The 14,612-nt window shown below is 35.7% G+C and overlaps 1 pseudogene; it reads left to right on the top strand.

Moving 5' to 3' along the window:
• LOC149198218 (dolichyl-diphosphooligosaccharide--protein glycosyltransferase subunit STT3B pseudogene) overlaps positions 1 to 13,136 on the top strand; it is a 32,990-nt pseudogene extending 19,854 nt beyond the window's left edge.
• Positions 13,137 to 14,612: the final 1,476 nt, after the last annotated feature.

Genomic DNA, 14,612 nt, shown 5'->3' with positions numbered 1-14,612 from the left:
ATTACTGATGATGATCCCAGAACAGTGAAGGAAGCAGTAGATTTAGAGGATGGAAAACTATGGAAAGAGGCCATGGTTGAGGAAATGGCATCTTTGCACAAAAATGAGGCATGGGATCTGGTGGAGTTGCTGGTTGGAAGGAACCCATTGGCAGCAAATGGGTGTTCAAGAAGAAGACAAATTCAGAAGGAAAGGTGGAGAAATACAAAGCTCGGTTGGTAGCAAAAGGTTATTCCTAGGTGCCGGGAATTGATTTTAGTGATATTTTTTCTCTTGTTGCCAAGGTAGCTTCTATTAGATTACTTCTATCTGTTGCTATTGCTTTTGATTTTGAGGTAGAATAGATGGATGTGAAGACAACATTTCCTCACGGGGATTTGGAAGAGGAGATCTACATGAAGCAACCTAAAGGTTTTGCGGTGAAGGATAAGAAAGAACTGGTATGCAAGTTAAAGAAGTCTCTGCATGGGTTAAAATAGTCACCAAGGATGTGGTATCAAAAATTTGATACATTTATACGGGGACTTGGCTTCACCAGAAGAAAAACAGATCACTGTGTGTATTTTAAATTAATTGGTGACGGTGTTATTTATCTGGTCTTATATGTGGATGATATGTTGCTGGTTGGAAATGACAAGGAAATTATCCAGGATTTGAAGACCCATTTGTCCTCCAAATTTGACATGAAAGATCTTGGTGCTGCAAACTATATTTTGGGCATCAAAAGTAAAAGAGATCGGAAAAAGAGGAAGCTCTAGTTAAACCAGAGGAAGTATGTCGAGCCAATATTGCAGAGGTTTAATATGTAGGATAGTAAAGTGCTGAAGGTTCCTATTCATGTAGGTGTAAAGTTATCTGCTAAACAGTGTCCCAAGACACAAGAAGAGGAAGAGGACATGTCCCATGTTCCATATGCAAGTGTAGTCGGTAGCTCGATGTATGCAATTGTCTGTACTAGACCAGACATTGCACATGAAGTGGGAGTATTGAGCAGGTTTATGTCAAAACTAGGGAAGGAGAATTGGACAACAGTGAAGTAGGTTTTCAGGTATTCGCATGGCACTAGTGATTATGGTTTGTGCTACTAAGGAAGACCAGGATTGGACAGTTTGTTGGATATTCGTGGCTTTGTTGATGTAGACTGGGCTGAAGATCTGGATTAGAGAAGATCTACAAGCTGGTATGTGTTTAACCTCTTTGGAGGTGTAGTCAGTTGGATGAGTAAGAAACAATCTGTAGTGGCACTATCAACTACAGAGGCAGAATACATGTTAGCCACTCATGCAAGCAAGGAAACAGTTTGGTTGTAGAGATTGTGTTCAAGTATGGGGTTAGTACAGGGAGCTATAAGGATAGACTGTGACAACCAAAGTGCAATTTTCTTGGCAAAGAACCCTGCATATCATTCCAAGACAAAGCACATTGATGTTCAATATCACTTTGTGAGGGATATGATAGAAAAAAAAAATGTGTTGCTGGTAAAGGTGGACACTTTGAAGAATACTGTAGATGCATTGACAAAATCTGTGAGCTCTGAGAAGTTCTCTTGGTGTAGAGAAACAATGGGCATTGTAGGACTAGATAAATGACTAAGCTCTCCTGTGGCCCCTTGTGGAAAGAAAACAACAAGTGGGAGAATGTTAGGTTGTGTTATATTCTTTCCACGACTAGCCGACGTAGTTAACCGGGGGTTAGAAGGGGGGTGAAGCTCCCCCTTTGTTGCACTGATTGCATCGGGGGGGTTCAAAGGGGGTTTGAAGGGTGATTGTTTTTGGACCCTATATTAGGTTGGGCAGACCTACCTATGGTTTTGTGCATGATTTTTCGCACATGGTTTTGGACGCGATGATTTTCGGTCCATGGTATTGGATTCTTCGGCATGTATAAATATGTATTGTTATATTGAAAGGAACATAATGAAAAATCAAGTTGGTAGTCCCAGTTTTGGGATCCAGGGGAAAATCTCTGTGTATAAGTGTTTTATGTGTTATGCTCTCGTGTTGTTTATTTTTTGTGTTTAAGAATTCGTATGTAGGTAATTTCTATATGGGGTTAAAACCTACATATTGCAGATCAATGATCACATCATGAATCAGTTCTCTAATGAAGTGCATGTGGATCTCAATATGTTTGGTTTGTTATCGCTGCACTCGATCTCTGCAAAACTTTAGCGTACTCTGATTATCACACCATATGAGATTCGAACGATGGAAACTAATACCAAGCTCAAAAGTAAAATTTTGTAGCCAAATGGGTTGAATAGTGGAATTGACTTCTCCTCTATATTCGGCCCCTATTGATGATAAAGAAATCACATCCTACTTCTTGCTTGACCAACAAATTGGGCTGGATCCGAAACTAATTACATAACCAGATGTGGACTTGCATTCAAGGTTGTCACTAACCCAATATGAATCTATGAACCCAATGAGATCCAAAGAACAATTTGTTGCATAATGAATCTCACAGGTGATTGTCCCTTGGACATATCGAAGGATGCACTTTGTAGCTTTCCAGTGTTTTGTACTACTCAACAACCCCCATTAATGTTAGTAGTAGAACTAATAAATAATGGGGATGCTTTTGAATTTAGGATAAAATACTTTCAGTTTAAATAAAATAAGATGATATTAGTTTCATTTTTCCAAAAAAATTGACTAAAATGAGAAATCTCCCTTATTGGAACCTTTATATTGGAGCTTAGTTCCATGGTGCATATTCAAAAATATTGGATTTGTTTAAAATTCTTTATCTACAGAACTTTATCAGGGTATTTCAAATATTGTAACAAGTTATTAGACTTTCCCCGATTAAAGTTTTCTTGTGTTTCAAGCTTAAAAGTAACAAAGCACCTTTTCATGAATATAATAATAAGGTCTGACCCCACAACATTTCCATGTTGCATTTATCAGAGCTTCCAATTATCAGAGTTTTAAATGTAAACCTCATATTGCCAATCTCTAATATTGTGATCCCCCGATCTGCTAATATCCCTTCTCGCTTAGCCTCTGATATAAAACATTGACAATATTGCAATAGTCACAAGGCTTCGATCCTCGGATATCCCCAACCCTATGATCTCCGATAAGCCTCCCACTATTCATATCGCAACTCTTATATCGAGACTTTCCAATCGGCTGCCATCCTTTCACACCTCGATACCAAACCTCCGATATGGGATCTTCGATACCTCTTCCCACCTACATTTTTAGCCATTACACTCTAAAACCCTATCGAAGGATGAGAATATCGCATGTTTCAACGATACAACCATAATATTTCTCTGATAAAATCCTCCAATATTCTGACGTGTACCAAAGCCCATGTGAGTCCATGTTTTACCAATTAATGGAAAAATGTAACGAATCTATGCCTTCGAAGTTATTAATGGTTTCATTATTGTGAAACGATATCATAAGATTTTTCTCATAAAAGAAATAGATTCATATGAAATTGGCTATTCTCTCTTAGTAATTCCTCAATTAGAAAGTTTCTGCTTATCCTTGTATTTCTCTTAGCATGCCAGTCCAAATAAGAAAAATCCAGCAAAAATGAAAATCTTTAGTGCTAGAGACATTTCAAACAATATCACAGAATCAATTAGTGAGAGCCTATTACAAGCTAACCTGATATTGGACTTCCCTAAGGATACTTTACCCAATGTAAAGTTTTTTACTAGAGCATGGAAACTATCATCAAAAAAGAAGGTTGAGAGGATCAAAACTATGTCAAAATTTGACTTGGAATGTCATTGGAATTTCTTAGTTAAACCACATAGTCAGTGGCTGATACTGAGGTGTCTCTCCAACACAACCACTCATCTGCTTCCAGCACTCAATGATGCGCTATTCACTACACGAATGGCATTCAACCTCATCATCCACCTGAATTAAAGTGTCCATTATTTCATACTAGTTGGCACTACAGACTAGTATGTGTAAGAATAATAACATAGTGAAAAGAACAATGGTGTCACACATGCCATAATGCCTCGTTATGGTTAACCAAGACTTGTAACACTCCGCAAAAGGATGAAAAAACATATAAAGATTTGTTTCAACCATAGTCTTATATATGTTTGTCACTAAAAGAAACGAGGGAGGGATTATATATATTATTTTTAAGGATAGGTGCACCGTAAATATATCAAGATATACATTGTGTGACCAACACACTTGTGTGTTTGATAACATAGAGAGGATTCAAATTTTATAATGAAATCATTATAGATCTATTTTATCCATAGATTTAAAATGATTTGAGAGGGATCAAATTTCTTCATGTGTAAATTTATTTTAGAGTGAAAAAAACAATGTGTAATTGTTTATTGTTTAAGTTGTATTTTTCAATTTTAGAGAAATTACAAAACATATGCATTTTAACCACATATTTAACATGAGTTGAGAGGGATCAAATTTCTTCATTTGTAAACTTATTTTAGAGTGCAAAAAAGTAATATGTAATTATTTATTGTTTAAATTGTATTTTTGAATGTTATAGAGATTACACAACATGTCCATTGATTTTTATCAACCCACATTAAACTATTTTTTTGTTATTAATATATTTTTATGTATACGTCAATATTAATTCATATTAAAAAAAATTATTCATAACTCACATTGGATATTTTATTCTATACAACATTAAAATATTTTCTTTTAACATTTTTGTTTCTATATATAGATATATATGAAGTTGATATCACATGTTAAAATATTTTTGAAAAGTATAAGGTTTAAACATCTTACTCACATATATTTTTTATTTTTTATTATAATTGATAATTTCTTTTATTTAGAGAATATTTTATTTTTATTTTAAGAAGGAACTTACACATCACCTTCACATTGGGTTGTAGAATGAGCCTCTCAGCTCCAAGCTATATAAGAAGTTGATATCACGTGTTAAAATATTTTTGAAAAGTATAAAGTTTAAATATATTACTCACATATATTTTTTTTATTTTTTATTACAGCCGACATTGTTTTTATTTAGAGAATATTTTATTTTTATTTTAAGATAAACATACTTACACATAACCTTCACACTGAGCTATAGAATGAACCTCTTGGCTCAACAAGAGAAGGGTTATTTGTTAAATTTGTTAGCATGGAGGCATAGAGTAAGTCCTATACTTCGAATGAAAAAGTGAAGAACAATGTTAAGGCTATTTGTCATAAAAAAAATTGTTCGTAATGGGACAGAGGGGCAATGCAAACTGGATGTCGGAAAACTCTCTTACAAGGGTCAAATATTAACAAACATGGTACTCCCTGTTGGAGATAAAAAGCATATTAATTTACTAGCAATGAAAACTCGAGATTTATACATATGATTTTTTAAGACAAATGGGACATGGTGTATAATAGTTGTAAAATTATTAGAGCACATATACAGATCTAGCTGAAGAATAATGACACAAAATTGCAAGAATTGAAAAGAAAATTAGAATTGAGAATGAATTCAATTACACAATATTGGTTTGAGAATCAATACATAAATCAACTAAGTTAAGCTTAGTTGTACATGCAATAACTAAGGATAATTAAATCTAACTAAAGCTAAGTGTTCTTTATGTTTTGTTAATGTGTACATGTACCACATGCAAGCACTAGAGTTAAATAACTAAAGCCAAGTGCACACCATATGTAAGCACTCGAGTTAACTAACTAAAGGCAAGTGCACATCACATGCAAGAAATAGAGTTGAACAAAAGCTGATTAAGGCTAACTAGGTGCATGTACATCAACACCCCCCTTAAGCATATTTCAGGTGAGTGTAATTCAAAATGAATGGGTCCCGACAATAAGGCCATTTTAGCTACCCATGTACAATGCATGAAAAAGAGGAAAGAGGGAAAACTTAGTGGGAAGAAAACCCCCCTCAAAATATAATGCAAAAATTACAGAAAAGACAACTGCTAAGAAATTGTGTCCTTCACCCCAAGATGATCTCACAAAAATTGAAACTTCTTCTCAGTGAATTCCGTAGTGAAGATGTCATTTGTCTGCTCAAAACTAGGACAATACTACAGATCGATGATCCCAACATGAATCAATTCTCCAATGAAGTGCATGTGGATCTCAATATGTTTGGTCCACTTCTGCTACACTGGATCTTTGCAAAAGTTTAGTGTACTCTGATTAGAGTAAGTCCTATACTTTGAATGAAAAAGTGAAGAACAATGTTAAGGTTATTTGTCATCAAAAATGTTGTTCGTAATGGGCCAAAGGTGCAACGCAAACTGCATGTGGGAAAACCCTCTTTCAATAGTCAAATATTAACAAACATGGTACTCCTTGATGGAGATAAAAAGCATATTAATCTACTAGCAATGCAAACTTGAGATTCCTACACATGCTTCGTTAAGACAAATGGGACACAGTGTATAATAATTGTAAAATTATTAGAGCACATATACGGACCTAGCTTAAGAATAATGACACAAACTTGCAAGAATCGAAAGGAAAATTATAATTGAGAATGATTTCAATACACAATATTAGTTTGAGAACCAATACATAAAGAAACTAAGTTAAGCTTAGTTGTACATGAAATAACTAAGGATAGTTAAAGCTAACTAAAGCTAAGTGTGCTTTATGTTATGTTAATGTGTACATGTACCACACGCAAGCACTAGAGTTAACTAACTAAAGCCAAGTGCACAACATAAGTAAGCACTTGAGTTAACTAAATAATGCTAAGTGAAATCACATGTAACCACTCGAATTAACTAACTAAAGGCAAGTGCACATCACATGTAAGAAATAGAGTTGAGCTAAAGCTAATTAAGGCTAACTAGGTGCATGCACACCAACATCCCCCCTTAAGTATATCTTAGGTGAGTGTAATGAAAAATGAATGGGTCTCGACAACAAGGCCATTTTAGGTACCCATGTAAAATGCATGACAAAGAGGAAAAAGGGAAAACCTAGTGGGAACAAAAGCCCCCTCAAAATACAATGCAAGAATGAGAGAAAAGACAACTTCTAAGCAATTGTATCTTTCACCCCGATACGATCTCGCAGAAATTGAAATCTTTTCTCAGTGAATGTCTTAGTGAAGATGTCATTACTGTGCTCAGAATTGGGACAATACTACAGATCGATGATCCCATCATGATCAGTTCTCCAATGAAGTTCATGTGGATCTCGATATGTTTGGTCTGCTTCCATTGCATTGGATCTCTGCAAAAGTTTAGTGTACTCTGATTATCACACCATATGACAATCGAACAATGGACACTAATACCAAGCTCAAAAATAAAATGCTGTATCCATATAGCCTGAATAGTGGCATTGATTGCTCCTTTGTACTTAAACTCTACTGATGATAAAGAAATGGCAGCATGCTTCTTGCTTAACCAACAAATTGCATCAGATCCCAAATTAAGTACATAACCATAGGCGGACTTGCAATCAAGATTGTCACTATCCCAATATGAATTGTGAACCCAATGAGATCCAAATAATAATTTGTTGCATAATTAATCCCATAGGTGATTATCCCCTAAACACATCGAAGGATGCACTTTTCAACTTTCCATTGTAACTCATGTGGCTCCTGCATGTATATGGAAATGACTCCTACGACATTTGAGAGATCAGGACGCGAGTGAGTGAGATGAAGAATATTCCCCACAAGCTAACAATATAATGTGCATTCAACCAATGGTGTATCTTTACCATTTTGAAGCTTTATCCTTAATAAGAAAGGTGTGGTTGTTGGCTTGTAGTCACTTATGCGAAATCGCGCAAAAAGTTATCTAACATACTTTGGTTGCGAAATGGTAACCCCAAAACCACTCTGATTGATCTCTAGTCCAAGGAAAGAAATTAGCAAGCCCATATCTGTCATAGAAAACCACTTATGCAATGTAGTTTTAATCTCAACAATGGCAGAAGCTGAACTATTTGTTATCAAAAGATCATCTACGTAGAGTAAAATGATCAACAAGGAGTCAAATTTCTTCAATAAATAAAAATTAGAATCATATTTGTAGTGTACAAAATTTTAAGATAACAAATAGGAATCCATCTCTGTATACCACACTCTAGGTTCCTGCTTGAGGCCATAGAGAAACTTCTTTAGTTTGCATACCATAGATGAATTTTTCACACATCCCAATGGCTACTCTATGTATATTTCCTCCTCAATATCACCATGAAGAAAGGAATTGTTCACATCCATATGGCGCACCTCCCATCCTCTTGCTACAATAATGGAGAGAGATAGCTGAATGGAATACATTTTTTTTTCTACTGGAGAAAAAGTCTCATCATAGTCAACACCATGTACCTGCTGAAAACCTTTTTCCACTAACTGTGACTTATATCGACTAACTTGTCCATATGCGGCTTTCTTGGTCCAATAAACCCACTTGCACCTGATAAGTCTACAATTGGAAGGTAGCGTAACTAGGTCCCAAGTCTGCTTCTCAACGAGAGAGTTGTATTCCTCACCCATAGTTTCTTCCCATTCAGTATTCCTAGCTACTATTGCATAATTTTTTGGATCTGATGCATGCATCATATAAGCTTTCATGGGTAGGCAGGGATCCATAGCTAAGAGTGCTTGTGGAGCTTGCTCAAACTGAGCTATAGTGGCAATATAATGTAGGAAATCACTCATGTTATGCCATTTTTGTGCTGAAGGTGGTCGAGAATATTCCGAACTGCATGAGGAAGTATTATCTTGATGTTCAAGAACTAGTGGTCCAACAGGTGTCATAGGAAAAGGCTCATCTAGATCAGAATTTTGATCTAAAGTATCATCTGCATACTCATCAATTAATGGTGTAGGCAACTTTGTAATGGGTTCATATGGTGGTGCATGTAAAACATCTTCTTCAAACTTTATACTTATTTCAATAAAGAGCTCTTCAGTGTTGATATCAAGTAATTTGTACCCTTTGACTTCATAAGAACATCCAGAAAACATTCATGCCTTGCTCTGAGGTTGCAAATCATTTCTCTTCTTTGTAGGAATGCGGGCCCATCCTCTAGATCCGAAGATGCAGAAATAATTGACTTCAGGTTGCATGCCATTCCAAGCCTCCTCAATCATGAAAGGAAGACTTGGCATACGTCCCCAAGGTACAACATTTGCATGTGTCCACTTTCTTAAGTTTAACTTTGGAAAGTTTGGTAGAGATCTGCTGCATTATCTTCAAGGCCCCATGATGCAAGTGGCCCAACTACTTATGCCATAACTCGCTAATGTCTTGGCTTTGCACTAATTTTGCTTTCGAACTCAATGCAACACATTCATCTACCTCTAGTTTATAGAGATTCTTCACTCGAATCCTGATCCTCTTGGTCTGACCTATGGCTATGTGTCTTAGGAACACCTTTCCTTTACTATAGACAACATCGTAACCTTTGTCCTCCAACATCGCGACCGATACCAAGTTCTTCTTCAGTCTAGGCACATACTTCACATCTGTCAAGGTGAGAGGAGATCCATGCTCCCTCTGAAAAGAAACTGTGCCTACTCCTAAAACACTGTACTTTCCGTCGTCACCTATATCTATGTGCATCTTGAGGTCTTTCTCCTCCAGGCACTGAATAAACTTTCATCGCTGGTCATGTGGAATGAGGCTCCATTGTCAAGATACCAAACACAAACCACCATCGATGAAACCATACATGCGATAAGGGTAAACTCCATTTTGAACTGAGAGGCTAATGCCTCACCTTCCGATCCTTTTATGGATCCCTTATTGGACTTCTTCAATGGGAAATTAGTTGCATAATGTCCCATCTCATGACAATTAAAGCATCTCACTTTAGATTTTTCAACCTTCTTCCCTCCATGAGAAGAATTCGATTTGGAATGGGAAGCCTTCCCTTTCCCTTTTCTTGCATTACTTGCTAAGGCCAAATTTTCTTCATCCTCATTATTTGATGAAGATCCATCTCTAGTGCTTCTCCTGATCTCCACCTGCATGAGATCCAGCCATAGTTGTTCCCAATCCGACAGTTTCTCTCTTCCATTCACAGAGTCCTGGTAGCTTTTCCAGCTCTTTGGAAGACCAAGGAGATCAAGGCTCACCATATCATCATTGACAATAGTTATTCCCACACTACCAAGCTCATCTCTATAGGTGGTGAGCTTGTTCAGATATGTATAAATAGTATCGCCCTTCTCCATCTTGATTTTCCAAAGCTTATCCTTGAGCGCCAGTTTCCTCTAGTCGCTACTATTCTAATAGAGGTCCTTCAATGTCTTCCACATTAAAAACGGAGTCTCATTCCCATGGAGATTCGAGACAATATGGTCTCGAACTCCCTCTAGAAGAATCTCTCTCGCCTTCACTACACACTTCTTCCATTAAGCCAATTCTTATGCATTAGCTGCAGCTGGCTTGGGGATTTATTGATCAATGAAATCCTTCAAACCATTGTCTTCTAATACTACTTCCATTCTATCCTTCCATGCTATGTAATTTAAGCTGATTTCCAAGGCATAATCGAGTCTCAAGTTGTAGAACGCCATTAACCAACCTAAAGTATGAGATGAATTCGATTTGTGCCTGCAATCCCGAACTTCAAACTTTGAATTCTCTTCTTTGTATAATGTTCACAGCTCTGATAACCTTTGCTCTGATACCATGTAGAAATTCTAACTGTAGATTAATCTGATAATGCAATATAACTAAAGCAAATACTTCAATCTACTTGTACAATCAAACTTGCGGAAGCTTAATAGATTTGAGCAAGATCAAGCAGAACACATATAACTAGAAGCATAATCAATACACATGAAACACAAAAGAATACTCAGGGGAAAGCCTCAACTAAAAACCCCACTATCTGTATTATCATACAAGTGGAAATATCTCAGGATTACACACAGCTTTAGCTCTCACATCTATCCAGCTCTCAGTACAATCCCTCACTATCGCTCATAGACAAAATAGACTACTCATAAAGCCTTCTCTCTGCCCTCCAAGCTCCTATTTCCTTGCGCAATTTTCCCTGGGTGATCCAGCTGTAACCTTGTGTGACACTAATCTCACACACTGATCCAACACATTGTAAAATTGCGCAAATCTCAAGGAATGAATTCCTTCTGCATGCAAGAGATTTTCTTATAGGAAAATTATTGCAATTGATAGTACATTGTCCCTGTCTTTAATCTCAATTGGGCATTTGTCTGAATAGACATGCATGAGTTATTTATGAGAGAATCTTCAATTATCTGGAGTACACTAGTTGCATGCATGCATGCATTAACTAACTGAACGCACAATTAGTTCCTCAAACTATTTGGAACTAATTTAAATGGACATAACTCAGTTAACTAAGCTAACTAATTACAACTCAAATACAACTCATGCTTATCTCCTTAATTAAGGGATAATATCCTTAATTTAAGCGATAACTATTGCATGACTTCACAAGGACTTCTAGCTTGAATTTCTCCAACTAATTAACTCAAGATGAATGAATTAATTATTTTTCAAGAAGCTGGTGAGACTAAATTCGAATTTTAATTCTCAATTTTAATTCAAGGACAAATTAAAATTGGAATATTCTTGTTGCCACATTTCAACAAATAACACTTTGGTTGCTTATTTTTTCAGTAAGGAGATTCAGGATTCTGTTGTTAGACTTGAAGAAGCTACTTTGATTTCTATTTGTCCCTATTATATTTCTTAGTATTTTGTTGGATGTACGATAAGAAAGGGATGGCAATATTTTCCCTACTTTTAACTTTCTACCTGTTTGTGAAGGTTGTCAACACTGGATCCCTAGCCTAGTTGCTCACCTCGACATTCACTAAATTTTATATGGTCTATGTTGGGAGGTTATATTTTCATCATCAATTGAATTCCTATCTATGTTGTGATTCTTTGGGTGACCATGAGATATTCATTGTGATTGTATATCACATACGATTGTATGTACATCCCCAGAATTCTTCATGTGATGAAGATCTGATTTGTAGGGTTTAATAAGCATGTGTATTCTGGTGAACGCATGGCTGCCATGAGATTCTTTTTCTTGTTGCAAGTATTTTACTTTGTATACTTGGTAAAACATCACCTAGAAGACCTAAAACTCTTTCAAACCTTTTTGAAGATAACTATGACTAGTGCAATAGGAGTAGGGCCACTAACACTTGGACTTGGCATGACATCTGATTATATATCTCCTTAGATTGGATGTTTCTAATCTCTTTTTGATCCAAGATATGAAAAATATCATATGCCAATCATTGTCTCTGTCTCAGAGCATTAACCAATAGTTTTATCATCATTTATGTTTGAGTTTCACATCTTGATTTTCTTCTTTCCAACAGGGCTCTATTTTTTTTTTAAAAGATTGACAGATGGCACTATTTTTGTTGTGATATATGGACTTAGTAGCTTATAATTTTCAGGATTGATGGTTTATCTAATCCTTGTCGCAACTCCAGTTATGTGCCTTATTAGTGCTATAGTAATATCTTCACCTATGAAAAACATGTCCAGTTTAGTTTGTAGTAAGCCTAATTCTGCATCTACAGTTTCCCATAAAGGCTCAAGTGATTTAAAGGCAGTTGCAAAGGTTTCTATAAATCAAGGATCATCATTATAGAGAAAGGGTGAAAGAACCATCCTCTTAGGTGTACTTTACTTACTTACGAGATATGTCACCCACTACACCTGGGTGACATCAAAGGCATATTCATCTCTCTCTATTATTCTTGTTGTTAGGGGTACCCAAAGTGAAAGGGTTATCATTGATGACAATAGTGAAGCACACTTTTGGATACAAAAAAATAGCCTTGTTGACGCCAAGATAATGTCATGATGGGACTATAGATATTAAATCACAACAATGAAAAAGAAAATTATTATTGACAACAATACATGGAACAATACACACATTGACATTGTTTTGATTATCTTGTTAATGGAGAGTATTGTGTTGACAAAGGGGTAGCTCCTAAAATGTTGAACTATATTATGTATAAATTATGCTACTATAGATTTGGGGAGCTTAGTAGTGAGTATGGCAGGGGCTACTGGGTGGGATTGATCCAGGAGAGTTCAAATAGGAAAAAAAAATGTGATACTTGAGTACTTGGAGGACGCCTTTACAAAAACTAATTGGATAGTGAGAATTTACAAAGTCAAGCCATGAATCAATCAGTGGTGACATTCTACCATATCTTGGCATACCCATAGATGAACTATATTGAAGTCCATTTTCTATGTCATACATCATCATTTTGACTTAATGACTATGGTCTCTTCATTGGCGGTGTCAACCTCCTCCTAATATATGATATATACCTTGGAACAGTCTGTATAGTCTTGAAGGAGTGCTTCCAGTGGAGGGAACTTCACATGATTTGCAAGGCACGTAAGCAGGGCCAAAACAATAGTCTAAAGGGAAACATCTAATTCATTCATATGCCGTCCTAAGATGGTGAGAGAATGGTTAGAGTTCATTACCATTCATGAAGAGTTAGAATGTATTTAACAACTTCAACATAAAGGAGGTCATTAGCTATATCGGTGTCACCATGCATAGAATTGAATTGGGATCTTCGAGTCTCTCTTTTCTCAATTAATATTGTTTTGATGGTCTTCATCCCTATCAATTCAATTGAAATACCATCTACACAATGAGGAACCTCCATTATGTTTCTAACAATTTTTGGGCACAACACTCCATTGAAAATAGTGAACATCCAAACCAAGGGGAGACATAAAGTAACGACCAAACTCTACACAATTTTCCCGAAGTATGAAGAAAGGAAATAACCCATAGAGCTTAGTAGAGGAAGTGACTGATGAAATCTCAAAGAAGCACAAAATTTGATGGCTAAGGGAGATGTTGTATTGAATTCCCTTATTTATTAAGATGTCCTCCAACCAACAAAAAGAGAAGAGAAAGTCCAAAGAAACTATATATTCAAGTGTGGAAAGTATAAATTTGAAGGGAACTCCTACCCGTGAAGTAAAATTTTTATGACGGGTTTCTTTTTAAATTTTCACTTCACATGACATTTTATAGCTATTGATGCCTGTCATTTAAATGCTATTATTATATATGTTTTATTAATTTTTTACAGAGAAAAAGTTATGTTGATATAATTTTTGTGTTTTATCTTATCAAATCTACCTACAAAGAAAAATGAAACCAAGTAAAATAATGCCAATATTTAGGGAAATATGTATAGTCATTGTTTACATATTGAATCATGTTGGTAACTGTGAAACTAGTCAATGTTCTAGGAAAATTATGTATAGTAGCTGTTTATGTAATGCCGAATCTTTTGCAATTGATTGAATTATTCTACAAAAGTTGTCAATCAACATGCTCCAACCCATTAGTTGTAATGTACTTTGAAGAGGAGCAATTGACCTCGGCTTTCAATGTGACCACTTGGATTGAAAGATTAGGAAATAATAAAACAAATTTGAATTGACTTTTACTTTTAAATAGGGATTTGGGAGGATTCTAATATTTCAAGGAATAGTGATATACAAGATATGTGCTATGAAGAAATTCATCATTGTTTAACAAGTAAGGAAGAATCTCTCTAGCTAACATCTCAAGATTTTCCAAAGGCCCAAACCTAGTGATGCTCAAATTCAATTACGAATTTAT

Source organism: Pinus tabuliformis, chromosome 2_2 (genome assembly GCF_031772625.1).
Source record: "Pinus tabuliformis cultivar Carrire ecotype Pingquan chromosome 2_2, CPIR1, whole genome shotgun sequence".
NCBI classification, from domain to species: domain Eukaryota; kingdom Viridiplantae; phylum Streptophyta; class Pinopsida; order Pinales; family Pinaceae; genus Pinus; species Pinus tabuliformis.
The sequence above is the reverse complement of the archived record's forward strand: the minus strand, read 5'-3'. Positions and strand labels throughout refer to the sequence as shown.